This window comes from Hyperoodon ampullatus (genome assembly GCF_949752795.1).
Source record: "Hyperoodon ampullatus genome assembly, chromosome: 2".
NCBI classification, from domain to species: domain Eukaryota; kingdom Metazoa; phylum Chordata; class Mammalia; order Artiodactyla; family Ziphiidae; genus Hyperoodon; species Hyperoodon ampullatus.
The window spans coordinates 95,560,864-95,586,933 of record NC_136915.1 but is presented as its reverse complement, the minus strand read 5'-3'; the positions used below and the strand labels follow the sequence as shown (position 1 = coordinate 95,586,933).

General features: G+C 38.4%; 1 protein-coding gene across 2 annotated transcripts in view; it reads right to left on the bottom strand.

Annotated features, from left to right (window-relative positions):
- Window positions 1-26,070, bottom strand: part of NTNG1 (netrin G1) — a gene marked incomplete at both ends in the record, with an annotated part of 332,626 nt that overhangs the window by 274,550 nt on the left and 32,006 nt on the right. The window lies entirely within an intron of this gene.

Here is a 26,070-nt window from a genome sequence, read left to right as displayed (position 1 = left end):
ATCAGGCTAAGGAGGTTGAGAATTTCCCAAGGTCACACTGTTAGCTAAGTGGTGGAGTCAGGGCAGGCAGTCTGACTGCAAAGACCATTCCGCCACCTTTAAGCCATGTAATCCACAAAAGCTGACACCATGTATAAAGGATATATTTTAAATGGCAAGAAATGCAAACATATGTTAATCTAAATCAAGGTTTAAAATGCATGCAAAAATGTGAATGAATCTGGTACCTTAATTCCCCCTTGCTATGGCTGGCATAAAATTTCAGGCTGGCTCTTTTTTAAATGTCCCACTTTCAAAGGCAGAATTACTTGTTTACTAGCTTCTTCAAAGAATAATGATTAGAAAAAGCACAAAGGCATGGAGTCATACTGAGACATGCATGATGGTCGAGAATTTGAACACAAAAGTTATTTCTGACTCTGCCACAGGAATTTGTCAGCTAGACCTAATTAGGTCCAAAATGTCACTGAGGAACTAGTCATAGCTAATTTAATAACAGGACTGGAATAACATACAGGCATAGGGAGGGAGCAGGGGAGGCAGGGAGGGCTTAGTGGGTACCTAGAAAAGAATGTGTTTTGGGAAAAGCAATTCCCAAGTAGGGCTTTGGGAGCTGCCTTCCACACATGCTCCATCCCTAGGACTGTATGTTTTCTGGGATGTGAAATACAGAAACTGAGAAAGCATGGCTGGAGCTTCAGTGCTGATGGTTAGCCAAGTCTTAATCATATGTCCTTTAACATGATTTCTTGTGGCAGTCTCTTTAGACAGGCTGTTGTGCTTTTCATAGCTTCCAGATGTTAGAGACATGATGCAAAAAATTGAGACAAGTGTAATGGGCTTGACTGTGCAGAAGCAGATCGATTCAAATTAGTTTATGAGCCCACTAAACATTAACAGTCAATGAATTTACAAGAGATTAAAACTGAAAACAGCACTATGGTATTTCATGACAATAACAGCTAAATAAAAATATTTCATTTCACTTTTATCTAATAGCAATTTTCAAATTACCCCAAAATATGTTTGGCTGTGAAGCTTGGCGCTTACCACAGTGTCTTTTAAAAGCAGAATTCCAAGGTAAGAGGGAGGATTACCTTGGGGTGTTCCCAGTGGGCATTGCCTCTGATTGGTCACCTCCATCACCCACTTGCTCTGGGTTAATACATGCAAAAGGCTGAGCATATAATGGGCACATAGTAGGTGCTCAATATGCGGTGTTTTCCTTTTCCTCTATACCGTACAAGTAAGAAGCCCTTTCTTGCTTACTGTAGGAACAAGTGGACACAGTATATATTAAGTTAAATGGATTCATACAGAGCTGGATTTTTCTTCTGTAAATTCTGAGAAAGCAGGCTAAGTCCAGAAGCTCCAATGAATAATTCACTACTCAAAGCTCAATAATGTCAAGATTCTTTTATGAAAATAAGGTATGTCTATGGACTTTTCATATGTTCAGTGACACTGAGTTAACAAGGAAAAAAATGGCTTGACTTTACTGTTCATGTAACAAACTTAAATAAGCACAGATTTTGGAGCCAAAAGAACCTGGTTTTGAATCCAAGTTTCAACACTTACTAGCTATGTGACCTTGAATAAGTCTCTTATCTCTTAGGGAGTCATTCTGAAAGTCATTCTGATAATCCTTTCCTTGCAATGTTGTTATGAGGATTCAAAATAAGATATAGAAAGTACTAGTCTCTGGCTAATGGCACTCATTAAGTGATATAATATCATTAAAATGGGTATTCAAGCATACTCATTACTACTGTTAGTAACTTATAAAATAATATCACAGACTTAAAGATTTTTAACAAAAATGTGTGGGCTATGCTACTGTAATAGAGAGCAAATGGCATTATTTGCGTAGAAGGTTTCACCAACCCCTAAGCCTTCTAGTTCTCATATAACGTTTTCCTCCAAGAAAACGATAATATCTCATGCTGATTTTCTCCTCAGAGATTTATGAGTATTAAATATATTTTAATATATCTATAAAGAGATTTAGGTTCTTTTTGGAAATAAAGCTGAGGGAGTCATTGATCACAATTTGACATAGGTATAATTTCACTGCTGGGCTGAATTTTTCCAAAGACATTTCTCCCCATAAACTGATGGGAAATTCAGTATTTCATTTTCTGAATATTGCCCAAATGAATTGTAAAAGTCCAGCAGAAGTGCCTGATTGTAGTTTCATTAGACTTCTTTTCCTTTAGGCCATACAGGTGCAATGAAAGAAGAAAGAAAATTAATTAAATTTATGGGCATGTTTATACCCTCCAGGTGTCATAAAATGTACTGGCTCAGACATTTTTCAAGTAATTAAGCAGGTATCGCTGTGTTTCCTAAAGAGTTGCTGTCCTTCCCTTTTTAATCTGCTGAGAGATCTTATCACCTGCCTTCTGTCAGCTGATGGGCTTATTCCCTGGATGAGCTCAACCTTCTATCCTCATGCTGCAACATGCTAATAGGACTCCATGGATACAAACATGAGATCCTCTTGTCTGCAAAAATCTTTTCAAGGGTCAAGTGGTAATTACACTGGGCATGGTGATTTCAGAATATTAAAATGAACGTGCTTGTCTCTTATATGTATTATTGAAGATGCTGGTTTAGAGTATTAGAGAGCTATTACAACTGAGACATGCACAAATATAGATATACATTTACAGATGTATGCTCTGGTATAGATTATATATTACAGTATATATATTACATATAATATATATGGAAAGAGAATGCCTAATTCAGTCTGGGGCTTAAATGAGACAAAATTTGAACTACCTCTTAAGGAGGTATTAATGGAATTTTGGCAGACAAAGTCGGGGTGACACAGAATTCCAGCAGAGGTGAAGGCCACATATAACTGGCTTATATGATGCTCCTCCAATTCACCCAGCACTGCTCTAGACATCAAAGACCCTTAAAGAGCACTAGGTTTAGCTGAGAAATACCTTCATTAGCCCAATATAGGTTATATGTCTATTCCTGGACCTACTGTTGTGTAAGGCAGAATAGAGTGCCCTAACTGGCTCAACCATGATCATATGTCAGAGGCTGTTATCAGGACAACGTGAGGAATGAATGAGTGCTGAGCAGAGGAAAAACAACAGCCAGCACAAGAACACTCCTTACCTGTCCACGTTGAGCCACCCCGAGAAGTGCTGCTTTCCCACCTCTCACATACTGCTATCTGAAGTCACCACTATATCATGATGTGCTTCCTTTTCTGTCTCCCTTGAGAGCATACCCTGAGGCATATCCACCATAACTACAGTGCTTGGCATATAGGAGTCTCTCAAAAAACATTCACTGAATGCACCAAAAAAGTCAAAATTTGTGACCGACCAAAAGAGAATGGGTTAATTGCTGTATCATGATAATCACAGCAATAGGTAAAGTTTCAAATGGGGGCAGGCCATAATAGAGGAGCAAGGACCCAGGGTCAATGTCATGAGGCGTGTTTGCAGTTAAATAGAGTGAGGCAAAAGTGAATGTAATGAAGACAAAAAAAAAGCAAGCAGAAGGTTTTAAAAAGTAACAAAAGAGTTGGGGAGCTTCCCTGGTGGCGCGGTGGTTGGGAGTCCGCCTGCCGATGCGGGGGACGCGGGTTTGTGCCCTGGTCCGGGAAGATCCCACATGCCGCGGAGCGGCTGGGCCCGTGAGCCATGGCCGCTGAGCCTGCGCATCCGGAGCCTGTGCTCCGCAACGAGAGAGGCCACAACAGTGAGAGGCCCGCGTACCGCAAAAAAAAAAAAAAAAAAAAAAAAAAAAAAAAGAGTTGGAATCTCAAAAATCAAGGAAAGAAACTTTTGAACACAAAATGTAAAATTTAAGCTTTATTTGTTTGGGTCCTGGATAACTGGGAATGTTATCTATTTCCCCTAAATGGTTGTACTTACTGGTTACAGAAGGAATCTCACAAATATATGCTGTGGTATGTGGGGAGGGGAATGGGGGCAGTAGTGGTGTGGGGTTCCAGAAAGAGCCCTAGAAGCTGTAGGCATTGTTGAGAGCAGGCATGTCTGTCAGATGAACTGGAGGGTAAGCCCCTACCAAAGCCCACCCACCTGAGAGACTAAAGCTCCTCCTAGAAGGGACTCCACCTAAGGGAAGGGCGAGTAGAGCAGATAAGCTTAATCCAGGAAGAAAGCCTTGGTGCTGGAAGGGGGACATGAGTCTGAGTGCAGCCTGGGGCTGGCCATTTGCATATGTATCCCAGCCAGCCCTCTGGGATGGGGCGACAGATGGAAAATGAGTTTCCTCCTGTGTTGCTTTGGGACATATTTGACAAATGTTAACACTGAACTGAGCAAAGAAGCATTCTCCCCACTTCCCCATGAATCAAAGTATGACCTTAACGCTTTGTGTCTCCAGAGGACACAGAGCACTTCAGCGCCTTGAGGACTTCAGCATCAGCTTTGTCCCCAGGGTGGTAAAAAAGGAGGGAGGTGGGGTGCCCTGCAGAAACCATTCTTCTGTGGGTACCAGAGGCAACTGCAGCTGAGTCACTGGAACCTGGATTATAACTGTTGATACACATGTCACCTCATTTTCAAAAGGCAAAAAGTTTTGAAGCTTTTTGATTATTAAAAAAAAAAAAAAGAAAACAGTCAATCCTTATACCCCAGATACCAAACATATATACAGTTTCTCCATGGAAGAGTCCATTTTTCTCCTTTATATCTGGAGCAGAAGTTGATCAAAAGGGAAAGCAGAATGAAGAGATTCTTAAAAATACGTGTGTAGTAAGATTTCCTGCAAAGCACCATGAAAAATTTGGCTTTGTGCCATCTCCTTCACAGTTACAATATTCTTCCTTTGGGAAGTGGCTATCCACAATCTAAAAGTCATTTTTTTTCAGTGTGTATACCTACTGCATAAAGTATCTGATTCCATAGAGGAGTTTTTCACAGATATGAGAGGAAAATGGGAAAGTGTTTGAGGTGAAATGAAATCTCTAGGTGTCACAGTTACTTCTAAGAAGAGTGTCTCTTCAGAGTGGAGGCTGCAGTTCTGCTATTACAGAGGATAGATAATAAAGCTGTGTCAGACAGGGAAGAGGATTTCTTTCATAAAACCTACACTGACACTTGTGACTGGCCAGGATTCCTGAGAAATTAGGAACCAAGTAATTGGATGTTTTCGTCTCCAAAACATGCTTCATACTACTTTTGAAAAAATGTCAGTGAAAAATCTTTTTCTTCCTTCTAGAAAATTACTAGGCAGAAATCTCTCAAGACCAAATTTCAAAGTGGCCTACACGTTCATATCTTTAAAGTGCTGCATATTAGCTTCTGCTCATCCAGTTACACCCGGGAGCAGGTGCAGGGAGGGGAGAGAAACCAAGACCTTATATTAAAGGAGGATTCATCCAAAACCAGCACTTAATCTAGGCTGGCACATGGTCTAAAAGCTTCCCGAGCATAAGAATTATCTCTGAATTCACTAATACACTTTCTCCCAACACAGCCTTACACAGTACCCAATACATACTAGGCACTGAAAAGATATTTATTAAGAATTTTTAAAATGCTTAAAATCTAAAACTTACATACCTGATGCCCCAGGAATAATCCTTGAGGTGGCTACGAGGTATTATTTCAGGAAGAAAAGCTGAAAGCTCCGTACATTCATTCCATTAAGCAGGCATCTAGGTAACTCTGGGTGAATGGCAACTTAAAAGAGAGGTACTGGCAGATTTTGAGAGATGCAAAGGGGAACAACAGGAGCCTTGCCTAGAAAGAACTCCCAGTCTACCTGGTAAGATAGACTTGATTAAAAAATCACCATAATGAACGGTACCTTCAAATGGCCAGAAAACAAAATGCTCGACTTTGTTACTCATCAGGGAAAAGAAAACTAAAACCACAGTGAAATACCACTACACACTCTAGAACAGCAACAGTGAAGAAGACGTGAGATACTGAATGTTGGTGAGAATGTGGAGCACCCAGAACGGTCATGCCCTGCAGAGGGGTATTGATGGGGGTGGGGCTGGGGGATGAGGCAGGACAGGGCAGCCGCTTCAGAAAACTGCTTATCAGTACCTAGGAAAGCCTGAAGTAAGAATAAGTTATAACCCAGCATTTACACTCCTAGGTATATATCTAAGGGAAACACATACACATGTTCACCAAAAAAGTACATATTCAAAAGTTCCAACAGCCCTGGAAATTACCCAAATCTTCATTCACTCTGAATGGACAAATAAATTGTTATATAGTCACACAATGAGAACAAACAATCTCAACTATATACAACAGGCAGATAACTCTAAAAAACGTAATGTTACACCAAACAAGTATAACATTATGAAAAGAGTGCATACTGTATGATTTCATTTATATGACGTTCCAAAGCCAGCCAAACTTGTTTGTGCTGGAAGAAATCAGTAGAGTAGCTACCTTTTGGGGATTAGTGGCAATTAGTAAAGTGTAAAGGGCAGTTAAAAGGGGCATGAGAGGTGTTTCTGGGCATGGTGTAATGTTCTGTTTCTCCATTTGGCACTAGTTGTACAGGTGACTTTTAGTCTGTGAAAATTCATTGTTCTGTATGTACACATACGATGTGTGTAAATTTCTGTGTATATATATTAGACTGATAAAATAGTTTAGCAAGAAGCTTGCTTTATATACTGAAAGGGTATTATAAAGAAAGTATTCAGGATTTGTGGTCAAGGGGGCATTTTAATTTCACTCTCTGTATCCCGGTCCAAACACTGAATATATAGATACATTATAATAATTATTATAAACATTTTTTTTAAAAAGGCATGAGCAACTTCTGGTTTTAGCTCTGACATACAAAGAGCCTGGAAGTCATCACTCCCATCCTTACAAAAAAGAAACACTGAATAAATTGCAAACCATTGACTTCTTGGATCCATCAGAGAACTGAGGCTGCATGGCAAACCACCACCCTGAAGTTTTGGGAGACAGTCACATCAAGAGAGACACAGCTCAGATCTACACACCTGCAGCAGAAGCCTCTGAGGTCATGAACTGATAGAAACACTGAAAAGGGATTGTTGATGGATTGCTGGAGGCTGAGTGTGGACTAACATAAGAGCAAGGCACTTCTATAGTCAAAGCCTTAGTGGGTGTGCGCCCACACATCCATGGGCTTTATCTCCAGTAATCGCAGCAGGCTCTCACTCCAAAGATTCCTGTATGATTCTGCAGAGGGAAGAGAAGACAATCTTTGTGCAGGGGGCCCAGAGTCTTCTCTGTGAAAGACTTAATATTCAGAAAAAGATGTCAGAGCATTATCCCAGCTGGAGGAAGCGTATTCTATCCACTCCAGCTCCCTCTAAAGGTCCTAGTTCATCTAACAGAGGAGACATAGTCAACAGGATTAAGGGCTTTGAGGAAACAGACTGGGAATACTGTGGACAGGGAATGGAGCAAGAGGTAGGAGCGGGGGTGGGGGTGGGCAGGAAGCTACGCCATGGGAAAAACAGTTCTGAAGGTCACAGCCCCAAAAGACCTGTCCACCAAAAGACAGAGATGTAATCAGAAGATTATAGAATGCTCCCTTTCCCTGACACCTTACTGTCACACCAGAAGGGCTCCAGTATAACAGGGGATCATAGTTCAAAGATCTCGAAGAAACGGCTTCTCTCCGAAGAGAAGTAGTTAGGGAAGCCCAAAGTTAAGAGGAAATATGGAAACAAGGATACTAAAGGAATTTGAAGCCTCTAGTACCTAGTGCTACAGCAAACATTAAACACAGTCCAAGTCCTAGCCAGATTAATATAAATATCACACTAAAGGCCTTTTTACCTCAATTCTTATTACCCAGTACAACAAATCTGGCTTTCCACAAAGAAAATCACAAAGCATACCAAAAGCGAAGGCAAAACACAATCTGAAGAGACAAAGGAAGCATTAGAATCCAACTCAGATATGACAGAGAATTATCAGATGGGAAATTTAAGTAACTATGATTGTCGTATTAAGAGCTCTAATAGAAAAAGAAGACAACATGCAAAAACAGATAGGCAATGTAGGCAGAGAGAGTAAACTCTAAGAAAGAAGTAAATAGAAATGCTAGATATTCTGAAACCACTATACTGGTACCCTAGAATTCAAAAATTCAGAAAGCAGATATCAAGTAGTGGGAGTCAGGTTTCTCACTGTTTTAGTGGGAGGTCACAGACAAGCAATGGGACAGTGCTAGAATGATTCATGTGGTAATAGATTAGAACTGGAGACATGAGTATGAAGTCATGTTTAGCTTAATATAGATAAGATGTCTTCCTACAGAAATAGTTATACATATATGTATAACAGGGGTTAGTATACACCAACAATTTCATTGTTATATCAGCTGGGAAGGCCTTGAAGCAATAACACGCCAGTAGCAACAAGCACACCTTAGCACCCAGATCTTGATTTCTAATACGATTCTCCAATAAAAGGAACCAGGGTTGTTTGGGGAAATGGTTGATTCTAGTATTGGGGAAGGAAATATACAAGATGAGCCTAGAGCATCCTGTGTTGGCAGAAAGTAAAGAAATGCTAACACACACACACACACACACGCACACACACAATGACGGGTGTACGTCAATGGGACCCAGGAGCCAAGAGCTCCCAGTGGTCCAAGTTGGAACAATTTATGTAAATACTTCACCCTCAAGGAAGTGAAACATAATTCCTGCTCCTTAAGAATGGACTATGTCTAACTTTCTTCCAAAGAGTACAGTATAAAAAGAGGGAGCAAAGAATAACTTTATAGTAGAGGAATCTAACAAATAGTACTTCAGCCAAATGGTCAAGGTTAACAACAACAGTGATAAGTCATGTGGATAGTATTGTATGTACCTTTGACATGATGTAAGGAGAATGGTACTTTATCCCTGTGGTCTTCCTCCCCAAAACACATAACCCCAGTCTAATAATGAGAAACACACCAAGCAAATCCTAATGGAGGGACACTCTACAAAATACCTAACCGGTATACCTCAGACTGTCAAGGTCATCAAAAACAAAGGAAGTCAGAAATAGTCACAGCCAAGAGGAGCTTACAGAGATATGACAGCTAAATGTAATGTGGGATCCTGGATGGGATCCTGGAACTGAAAAAGGATGTTAGGTAAAGCTAAGAAAATCTGGGGCTTCCCTGGTGGTGCAGTGGTTGAGAGTCCACCTGCCGATGCAGGGGACACGGGTTCGTGCCCTGGTCCAGGAAGATGCCACATGCCGCGGAGCGGCTGGGCCCATGAGCCATGGCCGCTGAGCCTGCACGTCCGGAGCCTGTGCTCCGCAATGGGAGAGGCCACAACAGTGAGAGGCCCACGTACCGTAAAAATAAACAAACAAACAAACAAATAAATAAATAAAAACTAAGAAAATCTGAATAAAGTATGAACTTTAGTCAATAACTAAATATTAACACTGCTTCATTAGTTCTGAGGAATTTATCTTACTAATTTAAGCTGTTAATAATAGTGAAAACTGGATATGGATATATAGAAACTACCATGTTAACAATTTTTCTGTAAATCTAAACCTATTCTAAAATAAAAGTTCATTTTAAAAAAATGAAAAAAAAAAACACTGTGATAGACAAAAGAAAAAAAAAAGAGAGAGAATGAAAGACATGGCTAAGCTCCCAAATAAGCAAAATTTCTATGGTCAGAAGTGAAAAACACACTACACTAAATGGGGTTAAATCTGAAAGTCTACTGGGCTTCAAGTCTGGAGATCAGAAAATATAACCGGGAAGTCAGCTCTCCTGTGGTAGGTGGAACTAAAAGTGCCCACACATCACAAGAAACCGCAGTCAAGCATGGCTCCCTCCAGTTTGAAAGGTGGCTCAGGAATAAAAGCTGGTGCATATATGGAGTGCAGGACCTAAGGAGTCAGAAGGACAACATGGAAGCCAGGACCTGGGCCCAGCTACTTTTGGCTCAGTTGACTCCATCTGCCAAGTATCCAGGATCACCTGCAGACAGAAATCCTAAAGTCTACTTCTGTACTGGAGGAATGGGGAATTTAGTGGAGCATCCCAAAACTAGTAGTCAGGCTAAGTATGTACAGAGATTATGGGAGAATGGGTGGGAGGCAAGAAAAGAGGAAGATTCAAAATAAGGCCACTGATTCCATTATCTATTGCTGTGTAACAAAGTATGTGTGTTAAAACTTTGGCTTAATCCAATTATCATTTTATTGTATCTCAAATTTGTGGGTCAGAAATTTGAACAGGCCTCAGCTGAGTGACTCTTCTGCTCCATCTGCACCTGGTGTCAATTATGATCATTTGATGATATTCAGATGGTGGCTAAGGTGATCTAGAGGGTTAGAGATAACTTCCCTCACAAGCCTGGTCCATTAGTAGAGACAGCTGGTAAGTCAGGGTCAGATGGGTCCCTCTCCCTCTCCATGTAGTCTCAGTGCCTTTCCACATGGTCATTTATATGGTAGTTGGTCTTCTTTCAAGGTGGCTCAGGGCTGTAAAGGGACTGTTCCAAGAGATAGGAAGGACCCAGAAACTGGCTCAGTATCACCACCTTGTGTCTTGGTCAAAATAGTTACAGATCCCACCAAATTAAAGAAGAGAGATAGATCCACCAGAGAATGGAAGTAGTTTCAAACAATTTGTGACCTTCTTTATCTACCATCATCCTCAAGCCAAAACTCTATAAAAACAGGTGATGACAATTAATGCTAAAATTTCCAACCAAAGAATCAACAAATGGGAAAGAAACTTGTTCCAAATGAAATGAAAATAACAGGAGCATCGGATAACTTCAACATAAAAATGTTTAGGATTTTCAAAGAGATACATGGGAGCAATAGCATCAAAAATAAAACTATATAAAAAACACAAACAAGTAGCTAAGAAGAGTAAGTATATTAGAACTTTTTAAAATATCTTTATTGGAGTATAATTGCTTTATAATGTTATGTTAGTTTCTGCTGTATAACAAAGTGAATCAGCTATATCTATATGTATATCCCCACATCCCCTCCCTCCCACCCTCCCTATCCCACACCTTAGGTGGTCACAAAGCACCAAGCTGATATACCTGTGCTATGCGGCTGCTTCCCACTAGCTATCTATTTTACATTTGGCAGTGTATATATGTCCATGCCACTCTCTCACTTCCTCTCAGCTTACCCTTCCCCCTCCCCGTGTCCTCAAGTCCATTCTTTTTGTTCTGTTTTGTTTTTTGTTTTTTGTTTTTGCTGTACGCAGGCCTCTCACTGTTGTGGCCTCTCTGGTTGCGGAGCACAGGCTCTGGACACGCAGGCTCAGCGGCCATGGCTCACGGGCCCAGCCGCTCCGCGGCATGTGGGATCCTCCCGGACCGGGGCATGAACCTGTGTCCCCTGCATCGGCAGGCAGACTTTCTACCACTGCGCCACCAGGGAAGCCCCCTCAAGTCCATTTTTATGTCTGTGTCTTTATTCCTGTCCTGCCCCTAGGTTCTTCAGAACCGTTTTTTTTTTTAGATTCCATATATATGTATTAGCATACAGTGTGTGTTTTTCTCTTTCTGACTTACTTCACTCTGTATGACAGACTCTAGCTCTTGAATATGAAAAATAAAGATATTAATTTTTTAAAATAAAGCTTATTTAGTGGAATAAACTTTAGACTTTTGAAAACCAATGACAAGAGTTAGTGAACTGAAACATGGTATTGAGAAATTCACCCAAAAGCAATGCAAAAAGATAAAGTTATTTAAAAACATATGAAAAAGCAGTTAAGGGACATAGGAGATCAGTTAAGACTGTCAAGTATACCTCAAAAAAAAAAAAAAAAAAAAAGAATTCAAAGCACAGAATAAAGGGAATGGATAAAACTGTCCAAAACTGAACAAAAATATATATTCCCAGAAAAAGTAGATATTTTCAGACTGAGAATATATAGCAAAGGCCAAGCTGAAAAACTAAAAATAAAGCAAAATTGTACTTAAATAGAGCTTATTGAAACTGCATGAAGAATATATATATGCATATATATATATATATTTACATATATAAATCTTCCAGACAGAAAAACTGATTACCAAAAAAACCACACAACCAATATCGATAAAATTTGCAATAAAATTTCATTAGCAACAACAGGTATTATTGCACCAAAAACAACAGAAAATATCTTTTAAAAATGGACAGAAAAATAAATGTCAATGTTAAATTCTATCTCTGAGCACACTACTATTCTAAAGCTATATAGAGGGATTTCCCTGGTGGTGCCATGGTTAAGAATCTGCCTACCGATTCAGGGGACACCGGTTTGAGCCCTGGTCTGGGAAGAGCAACTAAGCCCATGTGCCACAACTACTGAGCCTGCACTCTAGAGCCCATGAGCCACAACTACTGAGCCCGCATGCCACAACTACTGAAGCCCGTGCGCCTAGAGCCCGTGATCCACAACAAGAGAAGCCAACACAATGAGAAGCCCGCGCACCGCAACGAAGAGTAGCCCCCATTTGTTGCAAATAGAGGAAGCCTGTGCACAGCAACAAAGACCCAACACAGCCAAAAATAAATAAATAAATTCATTAAAGAAGCACAAAAAACAAAATAAAGATATATAGAGAAAAAGACACAGGCTAAGAGAAATTAGTACTCACAGACTCTTGTTGAAAGAATTATTAAGGAAAGTACTTCAGTTAAAAAGTAATTAATAAATGCAGAGGGATGGAAGGACACAAATATATATAGAAAAGTGATCAAAGGAATCGGCAAACTTCCTTGCTAAATTAAATTACTTTCAAAAACAAAGAAATATTATGTTTAAAGCATAGAATTAAAATTCTAGACAACAGTAGCAAGAAAAAGAGGGGCCTGGAAGGTCAGAGTGTGGGGATCTAAGATCTTTTTCATTCAAAAATAGTGTATACATATTGAGTAATTTTAAATTTGGGTTGAAATTTTTGTAGTTAAGATCCTTTAGATGTATCTCCACATGACAAATATCAAAAGGCATTATTATAAACGAATGAAGCCAATCTCAAAATATTACATACTATATGATTGATTCTATTTACATGAAAAAGGGGAAAACTTTTGAGACAGAAAACAGACACTGTTACATTAGGCAGTGATAGGTAAAGTTCATGAAGGAAAAGCAATTTATTTTTGATAGGAGAAATTGTGTCCCTTCATTCACATCAACAAGTTATGTGAAGAAGCAGAGAACTACTTGAACAAGGGACAACCAGTGGCCCTAAATTATTTTAATGTTAAAAAGGCTTTGAAAAGTTGCCTTATCAAAGGGTATTAAAAAGACAATGAAACAAGAGTTCAAAGAGTAGGCCAAGAAAGGAGAGGATCTGCTGAAAACTCTCTCCTGGACACACCTTCCCCTAATGTACTGATGGGAATCCTCATGAAAATACCCTCATGTATGTATCCTCAGAAAGAAATCAAAGGGGGAGGGATAAATCAGGAGCTTGGGATGAACATACACACACTACTATACATAAGATAGATAAAAAAGGACCTACCATATAGCACAGGGAACTCCACTCAATATTCTGCCATAACCTATATGAGAAAAGAATCTATAAAAGAATCAATTTATGTATATGTATAACTGAATCACTTTGTTGTACACCTGAAACTAACACAACACTGTAAATCAACTATACTCCAATAAAATTAACATTAAAAAAAGGAAAGAAAGAAAGAAACCAAAGACACGAGTAAGATCATGTACTGTTCTAACTCAACCACATATTATTATTTGATTATTAATTGACATGCTACCAAGAATTGCCAGATTTCAAAATACATTATTTTGCAAATGAGGGTTGCTAAGGTTATCCTTGTCACTCTTGCACTTACCTAGCACACAGTGGATTCTCAAAAATAATGTTTATGAACTAATGAATGTATGAGTTAGTTAACAAAGAAGCCCACACTCTCATCTCTCAGTCAGAGATGAGAGTAAATGAAAGGAATCGTTACAAGAACAGCCTCTGGGAACCTGACATGTTTACTGAAGTACATATCTGACTAAAGAAGGAATGGATCCTATTACTTGTCATGTCAAGTACTTCCAACAGGTTGTGAAAGTCCCCACAATCTACCAACGTCAAACAGAAGTTAGTCCTGAGAGACTCTGGATAGAAGTAGCATCATTTCAGAGATCAAACAAACAAATCCTGGTTCAGAAGCCTATTGATTGATAAAATAGATTATTGCAAAGATACTGAGTAAGCAGAGAGGATTTGTTTTAAAAAGTGGTGATAATGGATTTTCTAAGGATATTCCATTATGGCCTCCACTGAAATAGTCACTTCTCTCTATGGGGGCCAGAGTTGGGACTCTGAATTAATTACGGTAATTTTGAAGTAACTGTGCAAGAGGAGGACTGTGTGTATGAATAAGTAAGTGTCTTTTAGTAACATTTTCTGAGGAATAAAATCAGTTTAAAATTGGAAATCTGTGTCCTCTGGTAATTTGTTCTAAACCTTCTTTCCTTCGAGATCCCTTTTCAAAATTAACACACCTAGAAAACATTCATTAAACATTTGTTGAAAGGATGAATTCTGATGTGACATTGAAATAATATATTTAGCATTACTATAAAGTAGTACCCAATGCATATTTTTCATAAGAAGATGTTTTGCAATGATTACAGGACTGCAATGAAATTAAATTCTTGAGGAAAAGTTACAAATACATAGGCCTGCAGTGAGTTAGAGTTGCACTTCACATATTCAAAAGTATTACCTTTGTTTGAAAAAAAAATGTTATAAACACAACATGCATAATGTATGCCAGACTGTGGAATTAGGGACAGTTCAAAAAAGAAACAATAAAATTGGTGAAGAGGACAATGTCCTGCTACATGAGAATATATAAAATTAATAAAATCATGAAATAATATATAGAGAGTAAATACGGTATTATTTTTTAAAATCTTGAATCCTAAAATGAAGGTTCACCCTTTGAATTTTGAAAGAGTTTATATAGCACCACACCAAGAACATTGTTCAACTTTTCAAAGTGGGAAATAATTTCTATAACTTGTCCAGTAGGTAATACAGATAGAAATATCAGCTCATTTCAGAAGGACTTAAATAATAAATTCATATACAGGAGATCCATAGGAAGCATACAATATTTTGTATCACATTCCTAATATCTTTATGTTAAAATCAGTTGTCCCCAGAATGTAGCCCATTATTCCATCAATAGGGAGAGAATAAAGGTAAAAGACACCGTGAGCCAGCTTAATGGTAGATTTGGAAAGCCTGAGTATGATATCATGTTAAACAATTGCAGAGCTGAATGCCCCAGGAGACCAGAGTGCAATGCTCTCATTTTACATAATGAGAAAACTGAGGCCCAAAGAGATTAAGTATCTTGCCTGAGGTCACACAACTAACAAAAGGCAGAGAGGTGCTAGAATTAAACTCTCTGAGTTCCCAGTTTTAAGTTCTTTCTATTATATGACTCTCTCAAGTGAATAGAGTGAAAAACATAAGCCAACAAGTATTGGACTTGAAGACAAATGTTATTTCTGTCCCTTAAATATGAGCATTAAAATCTTTGATTTCATGTGACATAATTTTATTTAAACTCTGTATAATCAGACTAGAGTTTCGGAATCAGGAATATAGTTTTAAACTTGCTATTATGGAAAATTTCAAGCATATATAAAAGCAGACAGAATAGCATAATGAAAGCTCCTTGTACCTATCATCCACCTTCAACAATTATCTCCTGGACAATCTTGTTTTATCTATTCCCTACCTAATCTTGCCTCTTCTCATAGTACAGTTTTGAAACTAATCCAAGAGCACATTCATAGGCATATCAGCATGTGTATCTAAATTTAACTATAATACCATTATTACACCTAAAGAATTAATAATTTTTAACATCACTTTAAAGCCAATGTTCAAATTTCCAATTGTTCCACAGATGTCATTTTTAGAATTTGTTTGAACCAAGAATAATTTAAATTTTACTAAGTTGTTGAAAATAAAGAATAACTAAATAAGCTGTAGTGATGAAAGTCACACTATAATCTACCTTTGATAACAACAATATATCACTGTACCTTGAAGAATGGGAAAAAATGTGTATTATTTAGAAGAGTCTGGGAATAAGATCATTATTTTTGTATAATCACATTAAGTGACCCAGTTCAATGCACACAAAAGTATTTTAATAGAGATGAGTTTATGATTAAAAATGCAGTGGCAAAGTTGATAGCAATGTTTACATGCTATGGTGCACCAAATTATCAATTACATCCATACTTCCAAATGATCCTGGGCAAGGTGCCACACAGAGGAAATGAAACGGATCCTACCCTGTCACTGCATGCAAGTGTATTCTAATAAGTCATGGCAGGGATTAGATAGGAAACACTGCAGGAGAAACTCTGTAGGAGAAAACCTGGCTGATGCTGAAGTCAGGGGCCTGAAATTCCAGCCTGGTCTCAGCCAAATCTGTCGAACTCTCCGGGGGTCAGGCTCCTTATCGGTATAAAAAAGAGTAGCCAAGATGGTCTCTTAAGTCCCTTCCATATCTAATAGTAGATGATTTTAAATATTGTCTACCTATTCTTATATATTATGCTGAACTTCAAAGATATCATCATATTATTAAATCGAGTGTTAAAAATCACTTCATCTATCACACAGTTTCTGAAGAACAAAATCCCAAAGTGACCACTATTGTGATTTCTCATTAGATTGTTTGTGGTGGGACTCTGTGATTATGTAATTTGCTGAGGCAGAGGGTAGCATTTGGGAGTAGCAGTAAGCAAGCACAGACCTACTTAGTTTCAGCAGAGCTGATCACTGTAGCTAAGGGCAGCAGAAGGAATCCCACATTTTCTATATCACGTATATATGGGTATCACATATATACTAGTGCCCCCTGTAGGTTTGCCAGACTTAGCAAATGCTAATACAGCATGCTCAGTTAAACTTGAGTTTCAGATCAACAGTGAAAAATTCCATACTAAAATTTTATGTATTGAAAATGTTTATAGAAAAATATTCATTGTTTTCATGGAATTCAACCTTAACTAAGTGTTCTGTATTTTATCTGGCAAACCTAAGCTCCTGACACAGGCACATAGGAGGATTTATCTTCATGTTATAGATGGGAAAACTGAGGCTTAAACTATCCATTAACACAGAAAAAAATAAATGGTTGCAGTGGAATTCAAATCCAGATCTGCCTAACTCTAAAGCACATACGTTTTCACTACACTTTCATTTTCCCTAAGCACATATGGAAAACAATGTAAATTTTCTTTAAATTTGCAGAGAAGCCTCAACAAATTTGAATGTAAGAAGACCACAGCTTGCATAAGGGCTATGTCACAAAGTTTGTAAGGCAGCTATTTAGAATTTGGAAGGCATTTTTCCCACAGAAATTCTGGCAAATGGTTATTAGTTTCCAGGTCAACCCAGGCTTGGAGAGCACAAAAAAAGCTGAAGAAACAGCTGCAACTAGGTGGAACTTGAAATCAGAAAGACCATGAGAAAAGCAAAGAGCAGTAAGCAAAACATATAAATAATATTGAGAGGCAACAAAAGTCCAGAAGTTGTGGAAGGAGGGCTCAGAGAGATGAGAAAAATAACAGGAGAGAAAATCATCCTACCATTCAAGAAAGTTATCCTACCATCCAAAGGAAAGGACAATTTAGCCCCTTATCAAGGTACTTTTAATTTCTGATTTTAACAGCTAAACATTAGTATATATTTAAGTGCATTTGTTATACATTATAATGCCAGTCTGATTATAATCCTCCAATATCTTATCTCATTTTACCTATTACTTTGTTTATGATACACATGGCATTTAAAAAGAAGAAAATTTACGAAACAGAAACAGACTCACAGGCATAGAGAACAGACTTGTGGTTGCCAAGGGGAAGAGGGGGCGGGGAGGGATGGAGTGGGATGGTGGGGTTAGCAGATGTAAGCTAATATATATAGAATTGATAAACAACTAGGTTCTACTGTATAGCACAGAGAACTATATTCAATATCTTGTGATGAACCATAATGGAAAAGGATATAAAAAAAGAATATATATATAACTGAATCACTTTGCTGTACAGCAGAAAGGAACACAACTTTGTAAATCAACTATACTTCAATTAAAAAATCATTTAAAAGTAAGAAAGTTTAATTCTTTTAAAAAATAGTCAACGGTTCTCATTTTTCAAGAAACCACTATAGTCTAACTTCCATTATTCAGAATTAGTCAGATTTTATTGTCTAATGTGAGCCAACTGAATTAAAGTGAACATTAGAATCAAATCCCATGGCATCCCTGGTAACATCTGAGCATGCAAGATATACTCATATATGGAACAGCAATTGTAACAAAGACCATTTCACCCATTCAGGAAGAGCAATTGTATCTTAAATTTTAAAACTAAACACACATTTTGGAAATAAAAGAAAAAGAAGATAGAAGAAGATGTGCCAGAAAAAGGGCAAATACAAGACAAGGGAGGGAGATTACGGGCTAATATGTGTGTCTCTAGGGCCCTCAGTTGAAAGGAGAAGGGCGGGGCCAACCCGCAGACACTGGCTTTTATGGCCAGCAGTTGGAATCTGGGGCCTGGAGGTCAGGAGATGACTCCTGAGGAAAAAGAGTGAAACACATTAGCGCTGAAGTCATCCCTTGGGATAAGGCTCTCAAAAGTCCATCTACTTTCCTCATAGGAAACACTAAGGAGCTCATCCATCCAGGATGTCTGTGTGAAAAGAAGGAGGCCAGCTGCAAAACACAGGAGTCAGACAAACAGGGGCACAGGCCAATTATAAAGTGAGAAAGTACAGAAAGATGCTCATGGACTCCTGACTTCTTCCAAAGCACCTCGTTTCTTGTTGTTGTTGTTGGTTTTAATGGTAGGAAAATATACACACAATACAAAATTTACCATTTTAACCATTTTCAAGTGTACAGTTCAATAGAATTAATAAGTACATCACATTTGTTGTGCAATCATCACCACTATCTATCCCCAAAACTTTTTAATCTTCCCAAACTGAAACTTTGTATCCATTAAACAAAAGCTCCCTAGTACCCTTTTCTCCCAGCCCCTGGCAACCACCCTTCTACTTTCTATCTCCATGAATTTGACTATTCTAGATACCTCACATAAGTGGAATGATAGAATATCTGTCCTTTTTCATCTGGCTTATTTTATTTAGCATAATGTCTTAAAGGTTCATCCATGTTGTAGCATGTATCAGAATCTCATTCCTTTTTAAGTCTGAGTAATATTCCACTGTATGTATATACCACAGTTTGTTTATCCATTTCTCTGTCAGTGGACATTTGGGTTGTTTCCACATTTTGGCTATTGCAAATAAAGCTGCTATGAACACTGGTGCACAAATACCTGTTCAAATAAGGCAATTTGCTTTTTAAGTTTTGACTTGTATTTACCTGCTAGGCCATAGGTGTTCACTCCAACTGTCTTAGGACATTAAGAACTTTCCAGTTTAGACGTTTGGGGAACTACTAGAACTGTCTATCTGTCCGGGGTGATCTATAGGGGATTCTTATACCAGGTATGATACTGAACAACTGACAAATTACATGCCTAAAAGGTCCTTTTTAAGAGTATAGAAATATTGAAACATTTTATGAGCCTGTCTACAACTATTAGAGTACTATGCTCAAATGGTAGAGGAAAAAATTGAGTCAAAGATACTTGAGCAGCAAAGAGTAATTTGACAGGACTGGGAATTTTGATTTCCATTTTTATCTTTAGAGACTACTAGTTATTTATTTTCTTTTAAAAAAAACTAAGAGTTACTGACAATCTTGTCCTCAAGCTTCATTTGCATTTCTAAATTCACGCAAACCCTTAAGACACCCCAAAATATGACTGGATATCAATGCCCATTCTGTCACAGGAAGCCCCTCAAATGGAATGGAATTAATACTCTTAAAAATTTCATTGATTTGTATGCCACTAACCAAAATGAGATTACCAGGAAGGACCATTTTAAATTTAAATAAATGCTGCCTTAGATGAAATAACTTACTCTTGATCTCACATTTGTAATCAATAGGGAACTCTTTGGCTGCATCTGATTTTTCACAGTTTTCAGCTAAGTCAGGAATCCTAATGCAAAAATTTGCTCTGTTATGTGGATTTGTGAACTGTCTAGAGGGTTCTGGGTCCATTAAGCAAAGGATAGATTACCATGAGACACAAATATAATGTTTTTGTCTCCAACCGAGACAGTCCTAACTCCAATATTATTTATGTGATTTCAAGAAAAGTGGTTGCTGTTTTCTTTAGACTCAGACCCGGAAATTAATAAAGAGAAAGGCATTTCTCTTGGTATTAATTTGAAATTCTAAAGCAAAATTAATTACACATGCAGTTTTAAAACTATGGATCCTGGAGTGGCAAGGAGAGTATTTTAGAGATTATTCATTCAAAATCCCTGAGTGAATGTGCATAATAGGAGGTATTGCTTATGCAGAGTGTGAAGGGACCGAAAGCTACAGGACCAAAGTATAGACCTGTCAGTTAAATAAGAGACATATTACATCCTGGTCGTGACTGAGACATCTAAGCATCACCCCTGGTCTTACCATCCTGTGGCCAGCCAACATGATGTCAAGACTTTCATACCTAATGTGATAAATACAAATGCTACAGATTTATTCAGATCTGTTGCTAGATTCACACAAGCATGGCACTACTGATCAAAAAATTCAAGTGGTATTTTTATAATTAAGAACTGTCAAATAAGATGTTGTCAGCAATGCTGAGTGGCATATAGTGATTTAAAAAATAATGCCTATGTCATTCCATATTACATACAGAGGTAAATAATTGGACCAATCATAAATCAGTCTTCTGTACAATCATTTAGCATAAAACACTCACAAATATTCTCAAGGAAATTTCTGTCCCTAGCCAAATCTATAACTGAGCATTTTTACACCTAATGTGAAATACTGATGACTCCAACTACCCCCTTCTCCTTTCTGTTCACTCCTTTCTGCTCCAATCCCAGCCATCCTCTCCCTGTAAAGGATAAAACAAAGTCATCCTGCCCTTGCTTCTGAATCATATGTGTCCTTGCCAACACCTGAGGCAATGAAAAAAGATGAAGAAATGACAGTATCTGGTCTCAATGTTTCTCACTACACTGTTGTAGAGATATTTAGTATCTCAGATGCAGTGTTAACTCTTCATTACCCTTTTGCAGCTCTGATAGCAGCTATGCTCTGAACCCTCACGAACATGTTTGATCTGTTTTGAGCTAAAACCACAAGGGCTTATGGAGAGGATACTCCCTGCTCCCTTGAAAACCAGTTATTGTAGGTTAGCTACTCTGTTCTTTGCATTCATTCAGTGCTATGCTAGAGCCTAGTTTTCAGGAATCTTGTGAGTCAGCTGTTAAACTGTTTGCAGCTTGAAATCAGCTCTGAGGTGGGAGTATGGAAATTTAAAAAACGTACAATGAATCTGCATCCCCCACCCAAAACTGGTGGTTAAATATTTATCAACACATCACTACACTTATTCATCAAATACTAAGTAAGTATCTACTATGTGCCATGCACTGTGTGGGTGGTGAGATACAGCTATGAACAACAAAAATTTTTTAATACTAGTTGGAAAGATAGGCAATAAATAAGTATATATATATTTTCTTAACTATAGAGAATGATCAACAAAATGAAGAAAAGAAATAGGTTCTATGACTTAGAATAAAATAAAAAATGAGGCTTTCTGTAGAGGCAGCAGGGTCCAGCAGTTGAAAGGGCAGTCTCTGTAGTCAGACAGTCCTGAGTATAATTCTAAACTCTACAGTACATGGTATACATTATACAGCACATGGTAGTATTATTTTGGGGACATCATATAAAATCTCAGTTTTCTTGTCTATAAAATAAGAATGAAAATAGAACCTCTTTTACAGGGTGTTATAAGGATTTAAAAAAAATAATCCAGATAGAACGATTACCTCTAAGGCCTTAAAAAATGTTTTAAGCTAACTTAAAAGAATGTTGGCTATAATTATTATTATCATTATTATCTGAAGAGGTAGCACTTAAAATAAAACTTAGAATAGGTCAAATGTGAGCCTAATGAAGAACCAAAGAAAAAGATCTCCAGGCAGAAGAAAGCATAAGTGTAAAGTCTTTGAGGTGCAAACATGGTTGGGTTGGTCCAAGAACTGTTAGAAGGCCTGAGTGACCAGAGACCAGTACATGAAGAAGAAAAAGGTGGCATCCCTTTTCATTGAGGCAGTTGGAAAGACAAAGATTTTGCAGAGCCTCTTAGGCTTTCGGGAGGCATCTAGATTGTATTGTACATGCAACTGGCAGCCTCCAAAGAGATTTAAACAGAGCGTGATAAGAGTCAATTTATAGTTTTAATACATCTTTTCTTGCAGCTTGGTGGTGAATGGGTTAGAAGAGGCAAAAGTGGGTACAGAAAGATTGGATAAGAGTCTAATGCAATAATTCAGATGAGAAATTATGGTGCTTTGCATGAGTGGGTGGCAAAGGAGGTAAGCGAACAGATGTGAAATATATTTTGGAAGCAGAATCAATAGAATTTGGTCATGGACTGGGTAAGGGTATGGCAGACTGCATTTTTCAAAGATAAACACGAAAATGCTTTATATCCCACATTCTTCTACACTGTGACCCTGAAAGTCCTCCATCAATAAGTAGAATCTAATTCACCTCCTCTTAAACCTGGGCATGATTGTGCTTCATGCACAATCATGCACTGCTTCAACCAACTGGAGCATGGTGCAAATGACGCTATGTAACTTCCAAGGCTAGGTTACAGAGACAGTGCAATTTCCAACTTGCAGTGGGTTAAATAGTGTCCCCCCCAAATTCAGATAGTGACATTATTTAGAAATAGGGTCTTTGCAGATGCAATTAGTCAAAATAAGGACATGGTAGATTAGGGTGGACCCTAATTCCAATATGACTAGTTTCCTTATAAAAAGAGGAGAGGACACACAGACACCAATACAGAGGAAAGAAGGCCATGTGACAAGAGAGGCAGAAATTGGAGGGATGCAGTTGGAAGACAAGGGACATGAAGGATTGCTGGCAACCACCAGAAGCTAGGAAGAGGAGAGGAAGGACTCTTTCCTAGAGGCTTCAGGAGTACAGCCATGCCAACACCTTTATTTCAGACTTCTAGCCTCCAGAATGGCAAGACAACAGATTTCTGTTTTCAGCCAGGTTGTGGCATATTGTTACCGTAGCAGCAGGAAACTAATACACACTTTGCTGTGACACTTGCTTTGAAGTGTCTGAGCTTCAATGCAGTAAACTCTGAGTCCATCACACAGTGAGAAAGCCCAGGTCACATAGGTCACATGAAGGTGCTTCGGCGAATATCCCAAGCTGAGGTTGGGCTATGGACAGTCAGTGTCAACTGCCAGACATGTGAGTGAAGAAACCTCAAGATAATTCTAGCTCCAGCTATTGAACTGACCCCCAGCTGTTGAGTTCTACCAGCTAAGACCCTAGAAATTGTAGAACAGAGAAAAGCCATCCTTATTGTACCTTGTCTAAATTCCTGATCAACAGAATCTTTATACATAATAAAAAGAGAATTTGTGCCACTAAATTGTGTGGTGGTTACTTTTGCAGAAATAGCAAGTTGAACAGAAATTTGGTACCAGAATGGAGTTCTGCCATATCAAAAGCCTAAAACATGTGGCACTGGCTTTGGAACTGGGCAGTTCCAAATAAGTTCCAAAGAAGAAGCAGGAAGGACCTTAAAGAGACAGTTGGTAAAAGTAAGTGAAAGCTAGTAAAGCTAGTGAAGGAGGTCAAAAAGCAAGAACGGCCTTAGGGAGACTTTGGTGAAAGCTGGGATGAGAGGGAAGAAACTGTTATTGGAGGCTAGGGAAAAAACTGATCTTTGTCATGTATGGCAGAAAGTCTGGCAACCCCATTGGCTGCATTGATACAGAAAATGAAAAATATGCTTAATAAACTGGCAGATTTGGCTAAGGAGATTTTTTTAGGCAGAATACTGAAAGTGCTAATCTGTTTCTTTCAGCCATGTGTAAGACAGAGAGAGATATAAAGAAAAAGGAATTGGTCAGCTTTTAAACAAGCTTTAATGGAAATATAAAAGGTCTTGCTGGGTTTTTTTTTTTTTTTTAATTGTTCATTCAGTGTTTCCCTGCAGAAGATTCTCAAAGTGAGAAAGGGCCTCAGTGCAAAGATTAAATCCAGGCTTGTTAGGAAAATGTCTCGATGCTAGGATGAAGAGAAGACTGTGATTGTAAAATCTTTCATTAAAACTTCAGAAAGATTTAAGATGGTGCCTCATGAACCTTTCAAATACATACAAAGCCTTCTGGATTTAAGGGCATGCCTTTTTAAACAATAGGCACCTAGACTCTTAAGGGTTTTGCCCTACGGAAACTGAAGAGATTTCAGGGTGTATCTTTTGTCTAATGTAGTGGATTGATATACAGGAAGCCCAAAAGTGTTAAAGGAACTGCATCAGCTTGTACTGAAAGGGCTGGAGATACACTATAAAATGAAGGGGGTGCGGTCTTTGGAACCGTGAACTACTTTGGGTAAGGAGCAGTAAGAGAAAACTACTCAGCTGCAAATGTGTGTTATTTCTTATGGAAAAGACAGAATAACACAGGGAGTGAAGCCAAATGCTGGGAAAGGTAGATTTTACAACTGGGGAAAACAGCTGCTTGGGAGTAGATCTGAGCCCTTTTTAAGGGACCAACAAGACGTGCCCAACTGAATTTCAGAACTGCCATTGAACAGTGACAGCTGTGTGCCTCCCATTCCTCCTTCCCTTTTTTTTTTTTTTTTTAAACAAGAATGTTTGTAGTTGTTATCCTATGCCTGACCCCATTGCATGCATGTTGGGTATATGGGAGAAAGATAATTGGAATCTTTTAGCCACAGCTCTTTAGAGATTGAGGAGAAACATGCTAGAAGAACTGTATCCACAGAGCCTCCCTGGCCCCTGGATCTGATCTGTATGACAACATCCCAGACTTAAAGTAGTAAGATGAGACTTTGGGAACTTTGAGGGAGGGATCTGGTGTCTTTTGCATGCAAAAAGGATGTGAATAGTTATGGACAAAGGGTGAACAGTGGCTGATAGTATTTACCAAAGATGGCTACAACAATACCTTTCATCCCATTCACCACTCTTCTTTACTTTGTGCCACTGAATTCTGAGGTGGTTTGTTATAAAGCAATAGTAATCTGATCACAAGGATAAGAGTAGGAAGGGATCAAGGATGACTACCAGGTTTTGGCTTAGGCAAATGGGGGAAAGGTGATACCACTTGCTGAGATGATCAGAGATAGTTTTGGGGGGAGGGAGAGGAATTGAGGAAGATGGGAAATCGCCATTGTCTTTTGGCCAAGTTATTTTTGGAATGTGTGTGAGACATTCAAATGTAATCTCCTTAGTTCATTCAGGATTCTGAAACCACAATAAGACTTCTATAATGGAAACAGCTCACCAGCAACATTTTTCATAAAGCGTGGCATTACAGGCCCATTATGACATTAAAAAAACAAAAGATTGTTGTCCTCCAAATGGCACGATCACCCAAAACTGATACAACTAAGCATAAGCTGCCCCAAAATTTTAATATTGTTTGTTACTTTGAAAGGCCACCATTTGGCCCTAATAAAATAAGTGAAAAAGAACTTTATTATTTGAAAAAAAACTAAGTGCTTGAAGTGGAAAAAATATCCTTAAACAATCACTCTTGCAAGAAAAACACAATTTGAAGTTGACCTAACTGGTCACTGGCCAAAAATCAAACCTTGGATTGGATTCCAGAGTCAGTCCGATACAAATGAGGGCTATTTCAAAAATGGTGTTCCTTAGGAGGATGCCAAGAAGCCTTAAACATTGCAGTGTGACAGACTCGGCCATAAAGAACAGAAGTAGTTGTTTTGCATCACAGCATTAATCACAGGAACCAGACGAGAATAAACAGCAGTTGTGTGTGGGGGTACCTCATGAACAAGGATGATAAATGTTAGTGACGATCTCTTCCACGAGTGAATTAAAGCCTTTTAGGAGATATGAAAAGGCAGAGCAAAAGAATCAATT